The sequence below is a fragment of the Caloenas nicobarica genome, chromosome 1 (assembly GCF_036013445.1).
Source record: "Caloenas nicobarica isolate bCalNic1 chromosome 1, bCalNic1.hap1, whole genome shotgun sequence".
NCBI classification, from domain to species: domain Eukaryota; kingdom Metazoa; phylum Chordata; class Aves; order Columbiformes; family Columbidae; genus Caloenas; species Caloenas nicobarica.
In genome coordinates this window covers 161,428,604-161,454,119 of record NC_088245.1, presented here as the reverse complement: position 1 = coordinate 161,454,119, position 25,516 = coordinate 161,428,604, and positions in this window count along the sequence as shown.

Here is a 25,516-nt window from a genome sequence, read left to right as displayed (position 1 = left end):
GAGGGGAGATTCGGGCTAGATATGAGGAAGAAATTTTTTATGATAAGGATGGTAAAATTAGGTTTTCCAGAGAGGTGGTAGATGCCCTGTCCCTGGAGACATTCCAGGCCAGGCTGGACGGGGCTCTGAGCAACCTGATCTAGTTGAAGATGTCCCTGCTCAGTGCAGGGAGGTTGGACTAGATGACCTTGGAAGGTCCCTTAAAACCCAAACTATTCTATGTTAATGTTGGTTGCTTCTCTTGAGTTTGCAGCATGGAAATCCACAGTATTGCACAGTGCTTACTTAAGCCTCCACATTGCAGTTACTGCCCAGAGACCACCTTGCTGAAAAAAACATGAAGAAAACCAAGTAACTTAAGAAACTCCGCTCTTCGCTCCAGACTTTGTCTCTAGCTGGAGGACAGCCCTTGTGGAATACCGCATCTCATCTGTCCTCTGCCAGGCACCCACTGTTCTTCTTGGGCAAGGACCCTCAAGGTGTTCACCAGTGTGTATTTGGGCTGACACATTTCAGGGCAGAAAAGAATGGGCTATAAAGCGCCCTGCTCTGCATATGAGGGTTCCTTAGTTATGCAGCAGACACGTGTGGGGTTATCCTGGAAAACAAGGGGCACAGGGGCTTCCTCTGCCACAAGTGTCACTTCACGGTTCATAAAACTTCTCTGCTCCTTCCTAAAAAGTGGCTCATTTTGCCACATCCAATTACTATTCCAGAACTTCACAACTCTCAAAATCCTCTGACTTTCAGCTGAAACTTGGCAAGGAACAGCTCAGCCCTATTTATTCTTGTGCCAACACTGTCCTTCAAATGATTCTTCTCCTGCCCTGTGCATTACTCCCCTGGTGTATAGAGAGCAGCTGCATCCCACCTCAGCTTTGTTTTGCCGGGCTGAGCAAGACAAGCGCTTGTAATATCTTCTTTTAAAAGAGGGTCTCCATTTTCCCAGTCATCCGAGGAGCTCTGTACTTGTTTCTGCCCGCTGGTTGCCCCCTCTCCCCAGCCCCTCTGCCCCTGTCCAGGCAACCAGCATCCCCACTGCCTGCACAGCAGGGAAGGCAACAGCTGCAGCATCATGGAGTTATTTGTCCGGACTTGGCACCACTTTCTTCGCTCTTTTACTGTTCTGGGTTTAGTGTTTCCCTGCATTTACTGGCAATACTTTGGCTGGTGCCTTTGAGTTTGGTTTTTTTGGTTGTTTTTATGTTGTGTTTTTTTTGTTTGGTTGTTGTTGTTTTTGTTTGTTTGTTTGTTTGTTTTCTGGGCTTTTTTTGGCTTCTTTTTCTTGCTTTTTTTTCTTGGCTGTTTCACAACTGGCATCTCAGCTTTGAACTTCTGACCAGCTGATGTACCCAAATCTTTCCCCTCCTCAGTTTCTTCCAAACAGGAATCTCCAAGCTGGCAGCAGAAATTCTTGTGAATAATCTCACATAGTCCCGCCATTGCATTTTTCATCAGACTTCTGCATCAAGCCACCTATTTTGTTCTGCAGGATATCCCAGTCATCCCTGAGTATTAATGATGTTGCCTAATGAGGCCAACAATTAGCTTCTGATAGTGCTGAGCTAATGACATTTCTACAATAATTTATTTCCTTGAAGATTAATATTTTCTGCATTCCGCACTGCTGAGTGTGTGTAGCAGCCTGGGCTCACCCTGGGAAGAAGGGAGGAAGAAGTATGTCAGCCTTCCTCAGAGGTCCATCTGCACCCCAGGGCAGGTGTTTCCTCTTCCTCTAGGTTCTGGGGTTCACAGAGCTAGAAAGCTCAGTCCTGGATTTAAAGAAAAGCAAAAGCAAACACCTTCCCAGGACCACTGCCGCATTCCTGCTTTTTCCATGGGAGGGTAGGAGAGGTTTTAGTATAATAATGCTACAAGCGGATGCAGATGGCCAGATTCTCTGGGTTAGTTGGTGAATTATAAGGTGACTTTTCATTCTCTTGATGCCGCCCTTGGATTTTGCAGTGAGACCAAACCTCTACAGATCCCTCTGCAATATCAGGCTGCAATTCCAAATACTTTATTAGCAACTGATAATCACCTCTCAACCAGCCCTTGGACTCAAATGAGGGCAGCACTAATGAAGGGGGCTGATACAAAACTGCTTGTTTATGTGAGCTGAGTGACACAGAGGGGATTGCAGCATTTAAGTTCTGAGAGGTTGTGACATTGCCACCACTTTGGACTAAAGTGCTTTAATTTTTATCATGGGATCAGGTGAATAATCATTAGCCATGGCCATTTTCAACTGCGAATATCCAAAATGTTGGCCATGAGAGGGAAGGACAAGTGTTAAAATACAGCCAGTGAACTTCTCAGTCAAATAACATTGACCTCAATGCATGTAAGACACTCAGAGTGTATTTCCAACGTACGTGATATTGATTTTAATTATGTTTCTAAAACTCTGGCCATTTGGGTCCAAATCAGGCTTAAGCAAGAATCAAAAATGAATTTGGCAGTGCCCACCTCCTGCTCTCACATCATGAGAACCACTCTGCATTTTGTGCATCCCAAAGCGTACAGCATGGTTCGGGAGCTGGTGAGGACTACCCCAGGGTAGCACGGCCAGTCTGAAACAGCACACGTTTCAGAGCTGCCCCACGAGGGAGGGTGAGGACCAGGGTGCTGCAGGGACCCCACGGCCGGCCATTGCACCACAATGGGCAGGGGAATGGGGGTCCCATCAGGGGCAGTAAAGCCTAATGGTGCTCATTGTAACCTGACTAATACCAACTTTTGATTTCTTAAAGTAAGATTTAATTTGGTCTGCCAAAATATTTCAAGGCATCCAATATGAATAGCTGCAGGTAAGACCAATTTTTGGAAGACAGAAGACTAGCACATCCCCAGACCAAGCCTATGTCTCCTCAGTCTGCAGCCACACCTGAAAACCTTCACCAGGACATTTGTTTTCTATTATCTGAAGTATTTAAATACCTGAACACTCACCAGATGCTCCACTGTAAACACATGGCAACCTCTGATTAGCTTGGCAAAAACAGAGGCAAGGGAGAGATTATGACCACAGACGTAATGACAACTGGTGTACAAATAACTATCCTGTTGAACATATAACTCGGTGTATTCCAAACAACAGACCATCACTTTATTTGAAATCATTGCAGGCGCTATTATGCTGTTGCTTCCCTTTCCACCCTTGCTGGCTGCTGGAACGAGGGAGAGGGTGATGGAAGGGGCAATCCCCTGGGAAAAGCAGCTCCTTCCCCCCTGCGCAACCTCCAGAGGCTTTCCTGAACCCCCTCAGAAGGGTAGGTACAAATTAAAGACAAGCTTTTCCTCGGACATGACCAGGCTCTAGGGATTGTTGTTAGCGCTGCAAAATCTCTTTTGCTGGCCTAAATAAATAAAGACAGAACACGTAGAAAAAAACTGCAAGAGCAGGATGTTGGGAGACAGCTGGCACAACACGGGGAGAAAAGACAACAGGAAAATTTGATGTGGCAATTTGGATTGCCGTGCTACTTGAGTGTGAGGTTTTTTCCATAATAAATGTCCAACTTAGGAAAACTTTACATTCCCAAAGAACACTTACCTTCCCCTTTTCTCACTTAAAAAAATAATAGTTTGCCAGAATCGGGGACAATTTCTGAGACCCTTTTTCAGACCTATTCCCACCAAAACAGAAGTCTCATTTTCCCTGAGTGAAAACTGCTGCATCCAGGTGATTGGATTCCCATCCCCACACAGGCATACAAATTCCTTTTGACATCAAACAGCTCCCAGCATGATCATTTTCAAATACGGTCTAAACATCCCATCAATATTAACTCAGAATGGTGCATGACTCACAGTAAAAAAAAAAAAAAAAAAAAAAAAAAAGGACTGAGCGCTATTGTTTTATGAACTGAAACAAAAGGTTGGAGAAAGAATCAAGATAAAGAAACAGCAAAAGCAGAAAATGTATCTCCTATGCTTAGGGAGTAATTCAACCTATGAATGGTCTGCAAGACTCTTTTAAAATACATTTATCCAATCTGTTTGAGATACAAGAGCTTGTATGTCGTGCAGCTCCACATCGTTGGTACAGAACTTAAAGACTGAACTGTCTTCTGCTTACCCTGACATAGGTCCTGTTATGCTGCTCTGCTTAAGAGCCCTGTCACCTTGGTCCTGCTTTCATAGAATCGCAGAATCATAGAATAGTTTGGGTTGGAAGGGACCTTCAAAGGTGATCTAGTCCACCCTCCCTGCAATGAGCAGGGACATCTTCAACTAGATCAGGTTGCTCAGAGCCCCGTCCAGCCTGGCCTGGAATGTCTCCAGGGATGGGGCATCTACCACCTCTCCGGGCAATCTGGGCCAGTGTTTCACCACCCTCATTGTAAAAAATTTCTTCCTCGTGTCTAGCCTGAATCTCCCCTCCTTTAGTTTAAAACCATTACCCTTTGTCCTGTCACAACAGGCCCTGCTAAAAAGTCTGTCCCCATCTTTCTTATACGGACAAGCTTTACATTTCCTTCCCATTCAGTCAGTCTTGGGGAATCTGGGTGTCATTGGGTCTCTGTTTTTTCCTGTGTAAGAGTGCAAGAGCAACTATTTGTTATTGCTTTCTGACATTGCACAGGGCCAGGAGGAAAGGAGCTTAATTTGTGAAACACTAAGCAATCGGACCCATCAAAATTCTTCTCCTCAGCTTTACAATGAGAGCTATCTTTATGAACCAAGTGCTTGATGTAGCAACCCCATATGCCTATACGGCGTGCTCCTGTCATTATATGTCTGCGGCTCTGTCCAAAGGAAGGTTAATTGCTGCCATAAACCCCCTCAAAAAGTTGTATTACAAATTGTTTTGTTGTGACCAGTTGTTCTCATGAAACTCAGCTTTTGCATTCTGTTATAGGTCATTGCTGCAATCTTTAGAAAACAAGGTGAAAAAAAGCACTCCTGTTTGCAGGACAATGGGCTGATCTGATGCCCTGTGCAATGAGTGGAAGGATCTGACTTCTTTCCAGTGGGTTTGAGATAAAATTATCTTTGACAAAGAGATCCGTCAGGACCCAATTTTCTCTCTTTCTGAGCAGGGAGTAAAATCAAAGGCACATAAATAAAGTCATAACTCAGCCCGCTGTCTTGCAGATGTTAATTTCCTCAATACTTGTTGTACAGGAAGCTTAAAAATGCTGAAGTTAAATGGATGTTTTTGGCATGACTTAATCCTAATATTTCAGGTATCATAAAAAAAACAGCCAGAGGATATATGTGTCAGAGAAACCCGTGCGTGGCCCCTCTGAGCTGTGCTGGGACAGATACAGTGATGCCTCAGCGCAGCCTTTGCATGGGAGCCGAGCAGGAGTGGATTGCCGTCTGTCGCCAGGCCAACACAGCTATTTGACACTAAAAGATTGCACAGTATATTTGAGGATTCCTGGAGGGTGCCTGCACCACTGTACCTGGTACATATTGCAAACCACTCCAGGAATCTCCTTCTGAAGGCTGGGGCAGGAGCCAAATTCTCTCAGCTCAGGAGACTGGGTATGAATGTGGCGATCTGTGAAGCCTTCAGGACAGTGGTCATTAAAGGGTTACAGCTAAAACGTCTGTAGAAAATCAGCTTTAAAATGTTATACAACAAAACATGTTATTGCTGGTATTTGAGTCAGGCTTGATAATGCATTTCAGGCTAAAATACTTCTTCGATTGTCACAGAAATATGTGGAGAGCCAAGTGTTTGCTTTCAGTGTGCAGAATATATTTAGTTGCATGTCATTACCAGAGGCTAATTGTCTGAGAAACAGTTTTCACATCCAGAATTCCTGATACGGTGAAAAAAAAAAAAAGTCTACTGAGAACCAAGAAGCCTTATGTTACTGATTATTTAAGAGTGAAAGGATTAGTGGTGCCAGTGAGTATTTGGGCACTTTTTTGAAAGACGTGTAGGTTCCTTCTTGGACTGATGTTCGTGCCCAGTAATCCCACCCAATGCTGAAGTTAAAGTACCGCATGTGTACTGGGGTTTTGTTTATAAATACTTCAATAGCCGTTTTCAGTAAAATATGGAAATTCCTTCATTCCGTAGCTGTTCTCTGTTAGATCATTAAGCATGTCAATACTGCTGAACAATCAAACGGGGAAAAAATGGTTTAATCTGCTTATGCTAGAGTGCTTATTTATTACAATCATTCATCAACAAGACCTGAAAAAAAAAGGGGTTGATTATATCCATTGGTTAAATACCGCGCAATAGACAAACGTGGCAAACACAAGAAAAAAGATGGGCATCCTGCCTGATAAAGAATTACACTGGAAGTGAAAGGCTGACCTACAGTCAGCAAATGTTAATCATTTTTACACCAAAGTGAGTGTAACGTTTCTATAGGGAAATTACTTCAATCTGGTCAGTGCAAGGAGCAGTTTGTATAATCGGATTGCAAATAAGGTTTGATCACATTCCAGCTTAATCTACTCTCTGAGCACCATTTACAGCACTAAATCAAACACTAGGAAGCTGCAGGTGCTGCTTTACAGTCATTACACCCAAGGGGCAGGGACTTGGTAATAAACAGCAAATAAATTGAAGCACTGACTTGCCTGCTACGGGGCATTTCTAATTATCCTCTAGTTTAGCTGGAAATTGTCATGCTCTCATCACAGCCTATTTTAACTGCTGCTGAATAAGTGTGACACTTTTAGACTGAATTAACTGAGAATATGAAGAAATGCCTTTTTTTTTTTTTTTAATGTTGGATCAGAAGTAGCTTGCTAAGCTCCAAGGAGGATATTCTGTTTTCACGTCCCCATGATGGAAGTAGAAACATAACAACTGTAAGCCTCATATATTTTAATTATGGGCTAAAGACCTACCGAAATGAACAGCACTTGTCATGATAGCTCACACGAATTACCAAATAGGTTGATAAGAAGGGCTGCAGCCTCCTGTGCTGTAGTTGATCCAGTATTGCTGGTGGTGGTGTTTCCTGGAAAGATTGATCTGGAGAACGAATGGTGATTAACAAAGCAGCACACTGTTGTTGTGATATATTTAATAAATTTAAGGAGAAGGGAGGAAGATAAGACTCCAATCTTTAAAAAAAAAAAAAAGATTGTTTGGAAATGCACAGATAATTTCAGTGATTAAAAGCCACAAATATCTCAGCTATTTGTGATACCTCCAGGTCCTCCCACCTAGATTTCATTCAGGTAACTTGTCAACACAAGTAATATTCAGGAGGAATGTTGATATAAAAAGACCTCTCTGCTGGGAAGTAAGACAGTGTAGCAGCAAAGGTACGTAATACACCTTGATGAGAGGTGATGTGGTGATCTTTTTCAGTACTTTTAATAGGATGTGTGACATACAGGTAGCCTGACAGCTGCAGTTACGAAGCTGCTGTATAGCTCAAACCCAAACCTAAATGGCTTTCTGTGGAGGTGGGAGGATACAATAGGGCTGATGCCAGGAAGCTTTCTAGCTTCTCCAGCTAGAATGAAGCTAGTTGTAGCTAGCTAAGACATATATCTTTCTATTTTAAAAAGATATAATTTCTAAACCAAATCAAAGTCCCAATTTGTGATCGTATTTTTACCTAGATGCAAAGCTTTTTACTAATATACTGTGAAATAAGATTCATAACCTTTAGGTAAATTGTTCTCCCTAATATCTCGAAAGTAGTATTTAACAGGTAATAATAATGAATGCAATTGAATCACAGCTTTGCAAATATTATTTTTCCACTTGCTAATGAACAACAGACAATGGAATAATCCTTGGGTTTGCATTTTTAGGACTTCAAACAATTAAGAGCTTAAATTATTTATTGTAGGAAAAATGTGTAACTGGCAGTTTTACAGATATCGGTGGTTCATCTTTAGAGGGGGACTATGGAGGAGACAGCACTGCAAAGTACAGTGCAGCTTCTGTCATCTGAGCTGCAAATAATATCAGCTTGCTGACCTCAACTTCCAGGCTCCAAGGGGCAAATGAGGACTGCATGACCATCGTATTTATTTCAGCAGGGGGTTAATGCATCTTTTCTGCTGGATAAACTCAGTTGCAGGCTGGAGTGATGGTGGAGCAGAGACAGCCCTCGTGCCCATTGCAATACTGTTGGAGTTTCTAAATCAGAGGAGCAGGGGCTGGGCTTCTCTGGAAGTGTCTGCTTTGAGCTATTTTATGGGAAGAATAGAATAGAATCGAGCCCAGAAGATTAAAAAAAATAGTAAAGGCCCCAAAATATTGAGATCTCTGTCTCTGCTGAGTCCAGTCATTTTCCAGCCACCAGTTAGGCTTCAAAACTGTTTATTTATTTTAGATGTTGTCACAGAGACACAAAGTATTATCCCATCCTTAATACTTGTTTCACCCCTCCGCCAAATAGCTGTTATTTCCAGTGCCCACAACCAGGACCACTCCACATTAGCTGGCAACTTGATTTTATCCTTTTTTCTTCAGAAAATGCAAAGAATGTTCCTTTGTTACATGTTGATTTGGTATGGTATCTGCATTTAAAGTGCCTCCATGTTGTAGATGAGCTATGCTTTTCACATTATGTTCTTTCTTTTGGTTTTCAGGCAAATTAATTAACATGATACAGAAAAGGGAGAATACAAATGCTGAAGCCCTCACTTTAAGCCCTCATACTCTTTTGTTCTCCATTATTGCACCAAATTATTTAATTGGGTCTCTCTGATTGTGCACAGACACAGAAAAGAACACAGTCTATTGTGAGAAGCCCTACAACCATAATGCAGTATCAAATTCAATTCCCATCAAAAGTGCTTGCTGCTAAAAGCCTGTACTGTGGCTGCAGATTAATGAAGATCTGCATTGAGCAAAGTGGTGGTCGTAGAGACATTATTTTTCTCCAATAGAAGGCCTATTCTTGAAGAACAATAAAAGCATAGAAAAGCGTTAGTCTGCTTATGGATGGAAATAAATCAAAATGAATAAGAGGGTTGATGGAAATAGTCTGAAAGCAGTAGAGTGGAATTCTGAAAATACTGTTTTTGTTTTGTAAGGATTTTTCTCCCCCATAGTCTCTCAAAAATGCTGCTTGATGGAGGCTCAAAAGCCTTGGAGTGAAGGACAAATTTGAAAAATCAGAAACTAATTGCAGAAAATCAACATTTCACAAGCACATTTTTTCTGCAGAAATGTTTCACAGAATCTGGCCTCAAAATAAGAAGAAAATGTAAAAAAGAAGGAAAATCAGTGATAAGAACTAATACACAAGTCTGACCCAAAGAACAACGAACAACTCTGAACAGCATTCAATCCAACTGAGATGAACTCCTTTCCTTCTTCTTGACACGATTTTGTACACTGTTTTTCTTTTTTCTTCTTGTTTCAGTGCCAAAATCAACTTTGTGCTTGTTTATGTCAACTAGTAGGGCCAAATCCCAGCATAATTAGCAGCAATACGAACATTGCCATCAACTGTAGCTGGACAAGCATGTGACTGTAATACTAAGCAATTTCTTTTCAGAGCCATGTAGTTGCTCTGTTCATACTCACAGGTGGAATCACCTTGGTGTTGCTTGCTGCTGGATGGGTTTGAACAACGAGCAGAGTACTTGGGTAAAGTGGACAGACCACGCTGCCATCAGTCAGTCATTGTCAGGCTGTGCAGAGAGGAGGGGACCCACACACACATCACCAAAGGTCAGCCACCAAGTGGAGACAGCCAGGCTAGGATACTGAACACATTGAAGCTCCTCTTTGGAAGCCTCTCCTCCTCTCCTTTGACTGCATAAAAAAGCCATGTCATTTGGATTTCTGACTTGAGTGAAGTGTTGGGTGCTTAAAATGAGGCAAGATAAATCTGAAACAGAGATATCCATTTAAAATACTTAATCTCAGTCCTTCACTGCACTCCCAGCATCCCGGTTACATCTACAATCACAGATGATGCAGAGACCGAGTGCCTGATTTACATCAGTTTACTCAGGAAGTGGTTCCACCTCTGCACTGAGGATACACATTTAGAAATAAGAAATCCAGAAGCAGGTCTGGGACAATAGGTGCTTTATTATCATCATGTTAGGCTACTTTTTACCAGGTCTTTCAGGCCCAAGTTACCCACAGACCCGAAATCCTTCTTTGAGAAGAACCTCCATTCTTCAAAGAAGTCATTGGCTTGAAAGCCTGAGAAGTAACAAAATCTCTTTCGAGAGCTAGAGCAGCTGGTGGGTGATTCTGTGCATTGCCGTGATTCAGAGGTGCACAGTGGCTTGTCCTCTGTGATAAACTACCCCGTGTTGAATGATATTGGCCTAATATTCAACCCATTAATTTACACAGAATAAGCCAGAGCTCGTCACAGCCATTGAATGAGAAGAGATGCGGGTTCTTAATCTTAATTGTGTTCGAAATTATGTCCTGAACCCACCTTATAGACTTAGTTAGAGTTTCAGCAGTCACCTAAGATTTACACTGCTGCTTGCTATGAGTGCATTGGAGGTGGAAACAAAGTGGAAATGCACTTCTTGACCTATATTTTACCCTGGATTAAGTCATACAAAAGCATGAAGTAACTTTGAATTATACCGTAGAATAATTTGTCATTATTCCAAGCTCTGCTCTTTCTTTGTATTAATTAGTATCTCCCAAGTCTAAGCTCTACATAGATGAGAAGATCTTCCAGAACAGTTCCAAGGAGCTGTGTTCCTCTGGTGATACATGTAGTGCAACTAAACTTTAAAAATGGTTCAATTTTTGAAAGGTGTCAACTCCAACACCTTGTACCCTCTTAGAAAAGCTGCCCCTGTGCATCCAGACCTGACTGCTCTGATTTCCTTATGAAGAGAAACCTGACTTCGAGACATTGTAGATGTTGAGTGGGTCCAAAGACAGAACTACAGAAATGAATGCTTCCAGGTCTTCCACAGGCTGGGAACACACACAGGAACAGTCTGGATATGGGCAGCTGTAGCACTAGCACAGATCTGTGCAGGACATGGGCTGTAACTAGACAGCTTAAAATACCATGTCATATTTACATTGGCCTGGGTCTGTTGTGTGCAGTCTGATGAACTTTGCATAGACTTAAGAGCCCCTATATATTTATTTTGAATAAAAAGGCATGAAAATATAAGAGGGTTAGCCATACCACACACGTGCTCTCTGGTGATAGTTTCGGTGGCTGTGAAATACACTGGATATCCCACATTTCTGTATGGGCTGGAGGAGACAGCACAGGACTAAAGAGAGACCCATGCTCCTCTGAAGACACAGCTGGAGGCCAACTGGGACACTTCACAGTCCCCGAAGTGACACCATTGCTTCTACATGACTGAGTGCCAGCTCCTTGTCAGTGCTGTATCGTGAGCCTGCTTTCTTGGGGGGTTAGACTAGTTAAAATGGAGTGTCTGAACATATTTTGCAGCACAAACAACACAGAATGTTTGGTTTACTGTTCCTTTCTTAGTTAGTTCCCCCTTACTAAACTTTATCTTTTTGGTAGCTGATGATAGCAATCTAGATAAAGCCAGAGTTTTATGCAGCATTGGTAGTCACCGTCCTCTCCTCACCATCCTCTCTCCAGATCCCTGTGGTGAATCTCACCCGAGGTCCATGAGGCAAACCCTGCTGTTGGGAAGGGGTCATGCTGCATGGGTAGCGCTGCTCCTGCGTATTCACCAGCACACAGTGTGGACTCAGTAGCCCAAAATTTCTGGGGGCTGGGTGCTTACAGACTGACATTCTCCCATCTCCAGGGGAACTAACAGCCTTTTGGTGCACCCAAGAGCTGCTTGGAAATGATATTGAACAGCCTGAAATGGGAAAAGAAAGAGAAGAGTCACCCACTGTGTTTCTTTCTAAGGTCACCAGGCTGCAGATTGCAACCATCTTAGCTTTTAGTATGATACCCGTTCTCATTTTTCAAGTAAGCTCCTTGGCACTGTCAGGTAAAAACGGACTTGAACAGTGGTAGGTCTCATCCTATGAAACTTAGTTGTTCTTGTTTTTAAAATTTATTTTTACAGGTCGTAAAACACTAAAAAAGAGATTATAAAGTGCCACCCAGCCTGTAGAAAGGGAAGCAGATGCGGGAGAGGGCTGGGTGATGAAACCGCAGGACTCTATGGCACTACTAGAGGGTGAGTCCCTGGTCTGAGCCCTGCTACCTGTGGTAGCTACAAAGCACCTGCACTTTGGCCTTGTAGGGATGTGAGCAGCTACAAGGACTGACTATGGCTCCTTGTGGCTCCTGTCCACATTAGATTATGTGGAGTTTATAACCCCCACAAGCCATGCCAAATGAATTAATTAATTTGGACAGCAGTATTAATGTGGTAACCAATTCTATCTCTGACATTTAAATATTTCTGGTGAACCCTAACCTAAGACTAATAAAAGACAAAATGGAAGTTCCTTGCTCAGCTTGTTTGACCAGACAAGAAAGCAAACTAAACAAAGTCAGACAAAAGTATATTGAGCTCAGACATAGATCCCTCACCATCTCGTTCAAATCATGGATATTTACTAGGAAACAGTGGTGTAAAATGACACTTACAGATTTATACACCTGCTTTTGTTCTAGCAAAATGAAGGTATGAGTGAAAATCCACCCCATACTGGGAGAGAACCTCTAGCTTAAGTAATTTCTCCACACCAGGTGCTTGAACATTACATTTCTGTTATCAAATTACCTTGTTGTGAATTCTTCACTATGTTGTAAAAGCTACAGGATTTGAGGGTTACCAACTAAAGTTTCTCATCAGGCAATTCCTTTCCTGGGCAAAACTTCCCTCAATAAATGCTGCAAGCATCTTGTGCTTGAACTGTCTTCGAAACATCTGTCTCTGGCAACAAAGACGCTTTAGATATAGTGAGCGTTGCGCTGTGTTGTAACTTCCATACTACCCTTTGCACAGCCATTTTACTTCAGCTGCATACTGTGTATCATTCATTGCGAGTTTACTTTATTCTCTGGATTCATAGCTGATGCTCTCTGGACCATAAAATTTCAGCTGCAAAACCAGAACATCTCATTATTTCTGAAATATCGAGCTTGTATCTTCTTGATAAATAATTCCTACTAGTATAATGTATCAGACTAAAACATATTTTCTGAGGCCAGTGAGGTTAAAGCGGCAATCTCACCTTTTTTAATTTTTTTGCCCTGAAGACAGTGATTTCCATATATAGAGTGACCCCGGTTTGTGTTGAACATGGGGAATGAGGATGAAGCATGAAACGACACATATTGCTGTCAGAGATTTGAAATGAGGCCTGCTAACCTGTAGGCAGCCTTACAGGACTAATCAGTCCCTCACATTACCAATGTATTCAGATTGCTGCATGCGGCAGCCAGCAATGACTGGGGAAGTTTTCTTTTTTTATCACTGCCATTGACAAACATTACATTTTAATGCGATTCTCCCCTTCCATCCACTGTCTAAAAAAAAAAAATCTTTTGACACCGTATCTCTGAGACACTGGTCTCATCTGGTTTCCTTGATGCTTGAAGAGTGAGTGCGACTGTGTTGATTTGCTTTTGAATATACATTAGTCAGCAGTGCTTAAACAGACGATAACATTTTTTTTTACTCTTTCAGCTGACAACACAAACTCTTTTGAATTCAGCTTGTTTCTTAAACTTTGCCTCTGAAGTTTATAGTAGCCCAAGACACCTCAGCTGAGTTTGTTTGGAGACAATGGAAGATGCATGGTCAGGAATGAAAGCCAAAGCCTGTCTTTTGCTCACGAGATCTTTCTTGTTTTATATTATTCTAAGCATCAGTCAAAGCATAACAAAAGAACCTCTTGAATCCATAAGATCCTAGCTTTCCCATTCAGATCATACACCCAGCAAAGACTGTTTTTCCTCTTTTGTAAGACAGAAGTTTCAGTGCTGAAAACATGTAATTTAAATATACTCTCTCAGATGACTGTTGTACTAAGTGCTATTTCATCTACAGGCAGCGGTATTTCTTATGTTCTCAGTATTATGTGATGACTCTTCATTTCAAGGTTTCATGCAAGGAGATCAAAGCAGAAAAGGATAGAGAAAAAAACTCACTAAAAGTCCCGGTGAATAGTAGCCACCCAGTACATAAATCCCTTCAAGTGAGGACTACATTTCCCAGCTTTTGGCATGGAAAATGGCATTGTAGGAAGAGCTGGGTCAAGGGCACAGACCATACTCCCTCTAGTCCCCTGTCCAAGCAGAAATCCACCTGGAAATGTGCTGTACCGCTTGACGTGCTAATCCCTCTCCTTGGACCCCCAGTGCCCCTCCTGCAGGATTTCCCGTGAGCCTGGGATCCATGAGGACCGCTCGCTGATACCGTTTTGGAGCTACTGGTGACACAGTGAAACACACAGCTGGGAGGAAGAGTGGGCATCAGTGCTGAGGCCCAGCACACCACTTGCGTGCTTAGCATCTCCAGCATGAGTCCTCTGCTCTTGACCTCCTGCCTCCCATTGCAACCTGTGCACAGGTCCCTGAGGACATGGAGTTTGCTCCTGTTCAGCCATTAGCCATCCTTCCGAAGCAATGAAGCAGTGGTGCTCTCTGCCCCTGTGTCCCAGCAGGTTTTCCTGGTGCATTCTTCTTAATTGGGGTCCTTTATAGGAGAGGAACAGCGGACCTTACATCACAGCTTGCGGTGTTTGGTTAAGGCCTTAGTCTGAGGATCAGTGTCACAAACAAAACAGACAGTGAGAAGAAAAACTCATGCTTTTAGGCTCCAGCATCCATTTTACTAAAGATTTTATGAAGGGTGTTTTGCATCTCTCATTCTCAGGGAGTGCTGCTCCAAGGTGGCTCAGGATGAGGTGATCCACCCTCCCTACCCATCCTGGACTGTACGTTCCTTTCCCCTCCCTTTTTCTGGCACCAGTGTTCATCTGAACCTTCACCGAGCCAGCTCCAGGCACAAAGCTAGCCAAAATCTAACTTAGAATTGAACAAAAAATTGAATGGAAGCTTAAAACTGTCAAAGAACCTGATCTTAAAGGTGGTCAGCAGCTGTCAGAGATAATGAACCTCCCATAAATTCAGACCCAACCTTATCTCATCCTGGACAAAAGGGAGATAAGAAGTTGTTCTGGCCTGGAACAGTGATTCCCTGATTTGGTGAGCCCATAGTGTACCCTCCAGCACGGAGCAGGGGTGCTGAAGCCAGCTCCGTGAAGAGCAGCTCTGGAAATGGTGGTGATATGGTCACATCAGCATGGTGCTTCAGCCTGGTGAGCCCTGCCAAGGGGAGGTCAAGTCCATCATTCTAACCTGGCACCAGCTGGCCAACCAAAGCTGCACCAGGTCACAGCTCTGCCTGAGGTCCCACGTACCTGCCAACGCTGTGGACACATGTTAGACATGCCAGACACTTTGGACGGCACTGCCCATCCATGTGTGGACAACCACACTGAGCACGGGACCTCCATCAACATGGGCCACTGCCAAGACCATCCACCATGTGGATGCTCCACTGGATGCTCCTGAAGCCTCAGTCTGGATATCAACCCCCCACCTTGTCATTATGTGTCATTTCTCAGCACTTCAGTCCCTCTCACAAGGATTTACCTGGAGGCTCAATTAACCACGAAACTCAAAAACAGCTCTGGGGAAATGTCTAACCCTCATGAATCAGAAAAAGAGAAAGTTCCCACTGAGGGTTTACATGGGTTTACATTTTTCCCCTTGTGTAATGTATGCAGCTGAACTCAATTTTTTTTTTGCCCTTGAAATAAAAGAGCTTCAAAGGCAGCTTAAATAAATAAATAAGCTTGATGAAGTGATAGAATTTTTCTGGAGGAGAGATCATCAGCAAATTCATTTTAGAATTCTTTTTTTTTCCAAACCATGGCATCTTGTTTTTAAAAAAGATGTTTGAAGTCTTTGAATTTGCCCCTTGGACCCATTTAAATCTAATTTCTAATCCCTTAGTTTCTGTAATCATATGAAACCTCTATTTTAGTATTATCATTTGAGTCCTAAGTATTTGCCAAATACATACTATATCATAAAATATTTGTAATATACTTGTGATCAAGATGTAGGGCCCTAAAAAGAGGTTGATAATAGTTTAAACAACTTGGGAGTAAATTAAGGGATTTAAAGGATTAGAAAAGGGATAACAGATGTTAACTGTGTACAGATTTTTTTTAAGTTTTCTTGATTTTAAAATACCTGCCACAAATAATGAAATACAGGAGCTGTTCCTGCATGTTATATTCACACTTTCCATTCTTCTGCATGTAAAAACAATTAAAAATCAGGTACCCCTCTCATCATTCAGCAGGCTGTTTTACCTCAGCGGGACAGTTCACCTGGTGAAGATAATAATGGCTGTGAACCAAACTTCACCATTCAAACTCTTGACAATGTTCGCCTCTCTCCAGAAAAGCAGAAATCAAACCCACGGGCTCCCAAACCCCACGATCTGGGCTAGCGAGCAAAAAATGTCCTCCACAGTGGAGGCGTTCATGTTCATCCTGCTTTAAATGAAGGCTCCAGGCATCAACTCACCCTGGCTGCACTGGCTTTTTGTGGCACTGGGAACAGGGAAAGGAGGAGAGTAGAAAGGGGAGAAATGACCAGGTCTCACGTGGCCATGACACCTGGTCATGAGTCAGGCATGTTGATGTACCTGTGGGCTGGGGGATGCTCCTGGGGGCTGAAGAAGCCCCATCTAGTTTTTAAACTAGATGGAGTTTAATTTGGTGTCCTTGGTATGGGTTACTCTTTTGTCAAATTAATGGGGCGTTATGTCAAAAAGAGAGGCCGGGCCCTTGATTTATCTCAGAGGTCTAAAATTTTAAAAGCTCATACAAAAGCTTATTCCTGCAGGTTTCATTTTATCCATGTGGAGATGTGGGTTTTCAAACACCAAGAGAGCTTCTCTCAGCCATGCAAGGCAGCTGTTCTAACTGAGGCACTCAGCAGATTAACAATTATTACTACATCTTACGGCAGCAGCCATAATGTGAGGGATGCTGTTGCAGAAAGATCGGGTGAATAGTTCTTACCTAAAAAACGCCTAGAGTCTAAAGAAGCAAACAGAAATAAGTGTGCACAAAAGGTATCTTGTTGCAGCAAATGGAGACTGAGAGTGTTTGCACAGACAGGAGGACTTTTCTTGGATGACCAGGATGAGGATCCTGATGGAGCTGCTGCACTTTTGAACACAATCCAAGTTGAGAGCTGATCAGTTTTGAACTTGGAAATAAAGTCCTTGCCTGGCAGCGGCTGGAAAAGCGTAAGACCACACCTGAAATGGTGTGTTTATACCAGGTGTTATTTTACAAGACAGGCATCGGAGCAATAGAAACAAAGCAGAAAAGAGCAACAAGTACGAGAGGATGCCTCAGGTGTTTCAGCAGGGAAGGGGGGTTAAGAAAACAGACGCCACATTCATTGCAAAAGAGGAGGCAGACAAAAAGGACCACGCAATGTGTGAGATGCTGAGGAGTGGCGAAAAGCTAGACGCTGAGGATGTGAGAATGGAACAAAAAGCTAGAGGAAGAGAAGACAAGGTTTTCACAATATTTCTGCACACTCCTCTCCCTATAGAGGGTAATTAGTATGAGGAACACAATAACCCGCAATAGTCAGGCAGCCCTGGATGTTTTTACAACACAATGGTTAGCTGCATTGGCAGAGAAGCTGCAAAGCCTCTTGGAAACCCCCTTGTTAAAATTCTCCCACCAAACTGACAGTTATATGACAGAGATAGAATCAAAAAAGCTAAGTCACAAAATGCATTTCAATTAGCAAGGGACATAAGAGGCAACCAAAAGAGGTTCTTCAACACAACAGAAATAAAAGGAGAATAATATAACACCCATTAGCAAAAGACAAAGGAGAGCAAGTAAGCCATGACGCAGAGCAGATTGAAGTGTTCAACATCTCTTTCCTATGGCCTTCTCTGCCTTCTCCCTCTCCCTCCAACCCCAAAGGCAAATTGTGTCCAGTTATTTATAAAAATACAATTTTGCAAGAAAGCTGGAACTCCAACCAGGATGACAAAACCAGGTTGCATCGCACAATTATTTTGTTGGGTAAAAGGTCAAGCTAAAGGGGACGCAGTTCATGCTACAGCACCGGAGGAATGATTTGCAGTCACCCACAAGGCAATACTGAGCTTCCACCAGGACAAACCATGGTACCCACTTTGGATATGATGGAGACGCTGAGCAGAGATTTTGGACTGGGCTTTAGTCTCCACACTGGCCAGGCACTCAGGTATGGAAGTGCTGAAGTCCTTTATTAGGCCTAGCTCACTGCCCCTATTTTTGCTGCTAAATTGATTTTCTAGGTTGATGGGATAGTCACACAAACAAGTTACTGGGAGGGCGGAGAAGGTGCAAACTTAGCGTAAAACCAGCTGCCATGCAGTAACTGTGCACCAGTTCTTACTGTGGGATACATGTGGGAGAGCTTCCTCCCCAGCAAGTAAACAAGGGGCAAACAGCCAGCCTAGAGAGCGAGAATTTGCTGTGAGGAGAGGAGCAATTAAAACAAGCCAGCTTTGAGGCACGTTGACACTTCAGCTAGCCAGCAGTAATTAGTTCCTGAATCCATATCCTTAGCCCTAGGATGCAGAGGAATATTTCTGAAGGACATATTTTTCTCTTTTGTGCTCAACAGGCCGTACTTTAGGACATGGTCTGTCAAAAGAACTGCATGGCTTAATTGATGTCCCAAGGCTGTTTGCCTTCATACCTTGATTATGGTTACAAGTGAGCATTTAACTGGTAACTCATGAGTTACTTGACTAGGGCATCAAAGCGGACACATTTCTGGCAGAAGGGAGTAGAAGGTGTGAGAATACAGATGAAATCTTTTGGACAGCCTTGAGTAAAACACCAGAACCACACTTTGAATATGAAAAAGAGAAAAATAAGCACCGAGACGGATTTCCAAGCCAAGTGACTTGTAAGTCAAGACCAATAGACTTTGGACTGCATCCTAAGGAAGGTACATACAGTAGTGTGTTGGAGGACTTTTACTCTGTGTGCTTTAGACAAATCTGCCTTATTAAACTCATATTTAAACAGCCCTTTCAGACTTTTGTAATATTTTTTCCCCAGGTTGCTGTGATATTATTTCTGAAAACTAACTAGAAGTCTTGCACTGTTGCTGTGACGCATCCTTGACAACTTCCTGTCGAAGTGAGTCACCAAGAGTTTTCCCCAGTGTTAAACAGTGGAGCCATCAAGGTCTTTTGGAGCCCGTCTGTGAGGGCAAGGCTTTTCTTCCCACGTCATTTCTAGCCAGAAGCAGGCAGCTTCTGCTAGAAGAGGAAGCAAATAGTTCTCAGAAGGGGCTGGCGAAACAGAAAGCATGTCTGGGTTCAGGCAGAGGAGCATGCAGGAGCCTGGAGCGAGCTGGGTGCCGAGGCTCCTGTGTCAGCTGCTGGACACCTGGGTGGAGGCAGCTCAGGAGGAGGTTGGCACCTCTGTCTGGGCAGAGCAATAGCTCCCCAGGCTCTGCCAGCATAGGCACCCATCTCCCAGACAGACACCTCGGTGTGAACCCCTTGACTGGGAGAGAAACCCACTCTTCTGGCTGCAGTGAGCTGCTCCCTGTCCTGACGTTTATGCTTACAAATATCTCAAGGGTGGGTGTCAAGAGGATGAGACCAGACTCCTTTCAGTGGTGCCCAACGACAGGTTGAGGGGCAACGGGCACAGATTGAAGCACAGGAGGTTCCATCTAAACATGAGGAGAAACTTCTTTACTGTGAGGGTGCCAGAGCACTGGAACAGGCTGCCCAGAGAGGCTGTGGAGTCTCCTTCTCTGGAGACATTCAAAAGCCCACCTGGACACATTCCTGTGCGATCTGCTCTGGGTGAACCTGCTATAGCAGGTGGGTTGGACTGGATGATCTCCAGAGGTCCCTTCCAACCCCAACCATTCTGTGATTCTGTCATGCTCATGCCAGCGCTGCCCCTTTCAGCCTCCCTCACAGTGCATTTTCATCTCTTCTCACCCTTCTAGTGTCGGTGGAAGCCTTTCTATTGATTTCAGCAGATGGAGAAACAGGACTTGAAAGAGCGAAATCTACCAACAAAGCCCCTGTACTGCCCAGCATGGAACAATTTGGAAGGGTGCCGTTTCCTGGAGCAATGCTCCCCCAGGTGAGCTGTGCTCCATGAGCTTTCTATGACCTCAGCCAAATATTGTCATGCTTCCCAAATATTACACCCTGTCCTGATTAGATTTGTTGGTTACTGCTCTCTTATTTAGTTATCTCTTTGTAAACCAATGGTGCCTGTAAATTTAGGTGGAGGTGGCAACAACAACCTTTTGCGTAATGTGGTGAAAAAAAAACCAACCCTGCATCAGCCCCTGGTGATCTGCCTGGGTAGTTTGTTTTATTGGATTTTGTGATATTGAGATGGTTTGGCAACTGTTGGCCTGTCAGATTGAGAGGTCACTGACCAGCCTCCATCAGAGATTTAAAGGCACTGCAAGGAAACTCCTTGTGTCAATTTGACTCAATTTGCAAACTAATGAGTTAAGCCCTCCCAATGTGTTTAGGGTCAACTCAGATCTATTTGGGAAATATTTGACTATTAGCATTTAAAGCTTCAGATGTGCCAAACCCCATTTCCCCCTCCTGCTCACCAGCCCTCTCCAGGTTGCTCCCTCCTTTAATTTCCCTGCAGGTTTTAGAAAGGATGCATTAAATTAAAATCACTAGCTGTTTTGTGAGCAGTCTTTTGTGACCAGTAATGAATGTAATGAGTGAAAAAGGAATGAGAAAACGGGATGATTAAATAATGCTGGGCTGTTTTTCACCCAGCAGTTTGCAATGTGACACAAATGGACAATTGGGGCTTTTCTTTTCCCATTAATTTGTATCTGTGTTTGCACTTGTCACATAAAAAACAGACTATTTACTAAAACATGAGGTAGGTAACAGATGCCACCTCCTTTAGAGCTGAACCTGATTGACCTTACGACTGATAGTACACTTGCGCAATGTTATTTTGGATTTTCTCAACATTGGACACAGCCTCAAGCACTATGACATCTAGAGTTTACACTCGTGTGCCTTTAGAAGGTTTGGTACCTTGCCTTGTGTGCTTACTGTGTTTTATAAAAATATAGCAGTCATTTTGAAACATTTTCCCTACCAGCATTGAAATGTAGTCAGGCTGCAGATTTTTTCAAACTGCAGGCAGAACTAAGAGCTTGCCTTCCTAAGATGTATGTTGGGATTTTTCTGTGATAGATATTAATCAAAAGCTTTAGCAATTAATCATTTTCTGAGCCAGGGTGTGCTATCAGGTAAGCCCTGTTTGAGCAAGTGAGAGAGTGTGCATGTATTGATTAAACCAAGTATCTGGATCTGAAACCCTCAGATATCTCTGTTCATTAGACTGTTTTGGGACTAGCCCGAGGAACAATTTCTGCCTCCTCCAAATATACCAGATTTCTTTCTTACTGGTTTCTCATTCCTGTGAATCCCACAAAACAGCCCACAGCATGGGAACAGCCCAGATTCAGTACCCTAACTAAAGCGAAGGCCATAGAATTACGTGTACAGAATTTAAAAGTGAGGTACAGCTGTATCTTGGTAGGATTCGCACTGAGGGCTTGGGCACAAGTGGATCTAGAGCTCTTGGAAAGTACCCTGTCATATAGTCCAGCCTGAGCTCTTGGAAATGAACATCATAATGGCTAAATGAAATTGCATAAAATTGAGTCTATGGGCGCAAGGGCATGCTCCATCCAATGTTTCTCTAAATGTGTATTTATAATGGGGGTGCTTGTCACTCCTAAGGACCTAACAGGAGGCTGAATCAAGGACTGATCTGGCTGAAGCAATCTATGACCAAGGTCAAAATCCATAGAGACTGCCTTTACAATAATTCTCACAGGGACACAAAATGGTAGTATTTAGTTCAGAATTAGCAGAAATAAGCTAAAGCTGGCTGGAATGTAATGGTTTTCAAAAATGAACTTGGATCGACAAAGAAATCAGGTCTTTTTAACATGGTTTTTTACAGCTGCTGCGCCACGTGAAATAATAGGTTCTGTAGCTCCGATGGGGCTCTAACGAGAGTCATCACTGACAGAGACAAGTGACACACGCAGTCAGCCGCAATGCTTTAGCAACAGGCAACCTTATCCTACTATGAAGTAAACTCTTCATCCAATTTCCATTTCAATTTTATAGTTGCTGCTGACACAAGTCATTAAAATGCACAAGCTAGCTTCACAATTATTCATTCAAATAACACTTAAAATTGTAAGGGGTATTCTTGCTCTTGAACTCGCACAGCTGCCATCCACACCTCACTGAAACGCTCCTTGAAAAACACACCGATGAGAAAGTGGCCTTTCCATCCTGATTCATCTCTGTTTAAAGATCTGTTTCTGTTCACAGGAGGAAAATGAACTCTCATGCAAATAAGGCAACAGCGGTAAATACTTTTTGTTTTGTTTTTATTGAATGGGAAAACAAACTTTAATTTGAATACTAAACCATCCAGAATATCTAGCTGAAAACATGTTTTTATTATTTACATTCCTAGGTTTGGCTTGTTATGCTCCTGGCGTATCTATTCATATCTCTTGCAATATTTTTTCATTTCGTATATTAATATTTAATATTCTTTATACATTGTTCAACCTTAATGGTTGTCTAATTTCTGTTTTTCATCCACAGAGAAGCTATTAATTTATGAGCATATAGGGCAGTAAGTAATAATTTGCATGAATGCCTTGAGCAGATATGCTTCCATAGGCCTCCCATAGCATAGACTTTGGAAAGAGTGATACCATCTATTGGCCAAGCTTCAATGAACACTCTTTACAAGAAGAAGAAGAAAAAAGTTTTTTAATCCATAAAGAAGTATACTAAGTGAAAAATCAAGAGAGATGACAGGAACTGGATTGTTCCTAGGGTTTGTTCGGCTTTTTTCCCCTTTATTAATGTGTTAAGTATATTCCTGTGGTTTATAAAGCATCACAGAAACTGAAGTTTTCTGTACATCTTCAGGATTTACAATGAGCATTAAAAAAGATTCTCAAAGACTGGCTGGCCTGCAGGGACATCCCCATGCCTGGTGTTCCCAGCCGCAATCTGGGACTCTCTTTTCAGAAGGTCAGTGATAATTTACGCCCTGTGGTAAGACTAACTTCTGAGTCCCTCTTCCACAGACAGATGTCAATGTAAAGCACTAATAATGTTTACTATATATTACTGTCCCCAAAAGATGCAAATGACGCTAATAATGGAATTTGTTTTGCATTCTATTGAGTACAGGGTGGAGAAAACACATTGTTGGTTAAGTGCATGTCTTCTGTCTTCACATACAGCTCATTAGAGCATGTGAAACTGTTTGCTCTGAATAACTTCATGAATACAAAACATTTCTGATGGGAGGCCTTGCTACTGGATGGTAGACTCAAGGAAATTTCAAATTTTTTGCAGGCACTCAATATCAACAGTGTTTTCTATGTGAAAGTGTTGAAACTTTGACTTCAACTGGTTTAAACAACCAAGTTCTGATTTCCTCTTTTCTGTACTAAAACTTAACATTAAAAATTTGAATGCAACATTAGAAAATATTTGAATAAATTGTTACAAAGTTTTAAATTTTTTTTTAATTGGCCCAGGTGTAATAATAGCTCCGTGACTTGATATTGCAGTGTGATCAAAGCACATTTCAAAAGGCTGGACTTTCTTGTGGAACAGAAAGCCTATATTTTGACAAAGATTTTCTGGAAAGTTAGAGCTCTCTATTTAGTGTAGGTACAACTGAGTCCTGCAGCCACCAAAGACCACCCAACACTACACAGGGACAGGAAAGGAAGAAAATGCCTGGTCGCTGACAGGTATCCTCCAACGGTTGCCTCAATACATTTTCCTATAATATTCTGTTTAAGCAGAAGAGCTGATCTCTGCATTTCTCCTTCCACTTTAGAAGTAGAAAAAGAGTCTTGTCCACCAAGCAGAAGTTACCGCAGGATCTTCTGCAAAACGTCTTCTTTGCCAACAGACATTTCCAGAGCCTTCATTTGAAGACAATTTCTCATATAGCTGGACTCCATTTTTTGTGCGGAGTTCACAAAAATAAAGCAGCAATGCATGTGAGTTTAGTCTTGGCTCGGTTTGCTGCAAGAGTGCATTCAGGCAGAAATACATGCATCTTTTTCTGCAGTCATCTGCTGTTCATATGCTGTGATAATATCAGTTCAGTTAGACTCAGTGGCCTGAATGGGCTGGTTGCATGCACGGGGGTAGCAGAGCAGAGCCTGGCTCAGGGAGTGCTCACCACCCATCGCGTGGTCCCAACTTTCCTACTCAAACAAGCTGCCGTCTGTGCCTGAGGTGTAGATCTGCAGGGCAGAGCCATTGGGGTGATAAAGGAGCTTTTGGGGTGATAAATGAGCTTTTAGTGTGCTACTTGTCTGACATATCCCAGACTGCTGTATTAGCATAAGTTACATGCTGGGTGTACCCCCTTGTCTCCACTTGAGACAAAAGTGTGTAGACAACAGAACTCATACTCTCTCTCTGGTTCTTTCTTTCTCCCTCTAATAAGATTATGTTCATCAGCTTCCTTTCATGAACCTTTTAGTCCTTTCATGAACCTTTTAGCCTGATTTTCCTGGCATTTGTGCACTGGGAAAGTGCAGAAGTCCAGAAGTAAAATCTTGATTTAGTTGCTTAAGCGGTTCTGCCTGGTCTCTCAACTGGGTTGAGAGAGGGTTCCCTAGTTTCAAAAGGTACAGCACTGCTGATTTTGACATATTGCTTGACTGGAAGTCCATTAACTAAATCATTATCTAGCTTTGAAAACAAAAGTAGTCCTCCATCTTAAGACATTTTAAATTTTTTTTCTTATTGTTTGAATTGTAGAAAAGAATGAGTACATGGTAGAAAATGTGGTTGAAGGAAAAATATTAAATGAAAATTTATCTTCATAGTCATTTTCTACTCAATTTCCATGGTTGAAGAACTAAAACTCTAATATTGAAGTTCTAAATTAAGCTGTGTATATCAGTGTACTAATAGTACTTGGTAGCATGTATAATAATCTGTCACATTGCTTTTCCAACTAATCATTAATGAATTAATGAAAGGGTTTCACTGGTTTTGTACTGTGTAACATAATGAGATATACAGTATTTAAGGCTTTCAAAGATTTAAGGCTCTATTAACAAAAAATAATTATTATCCTATAACAGTAATTAAGTATAATTTGCAGAGAATTAACATTTTCTAATCTGTAAACATTAGTAATGTCAACAGTTCCTCATGGAGCTGTTAACCGCTCTGTAACATTTTTTTAAAGTAAGACGAATGGGATAATGCATTGGCAAAGGTGTCCGTGGTTCAGAAAACTGGTAACAGCATCTGGGCAGTTTTGGAGAGGCACATTGGTGCCTGTCTATGACTTTAGGTGTATAAATACTCTGGATCATTAGATTTAGGCAAAAAAAAAGCACAAAGTGGACAATGCACATGCCAGGAGTGTTTTGCAAGGTGAAAAGAGAAGCTGCACTTGTTGTGTGAATCCTGGGGACTCAGCAGAGCCTTTCCTTGTGCTATAGAGGGCTGTCTGAGGGCAGCACTAAGGACA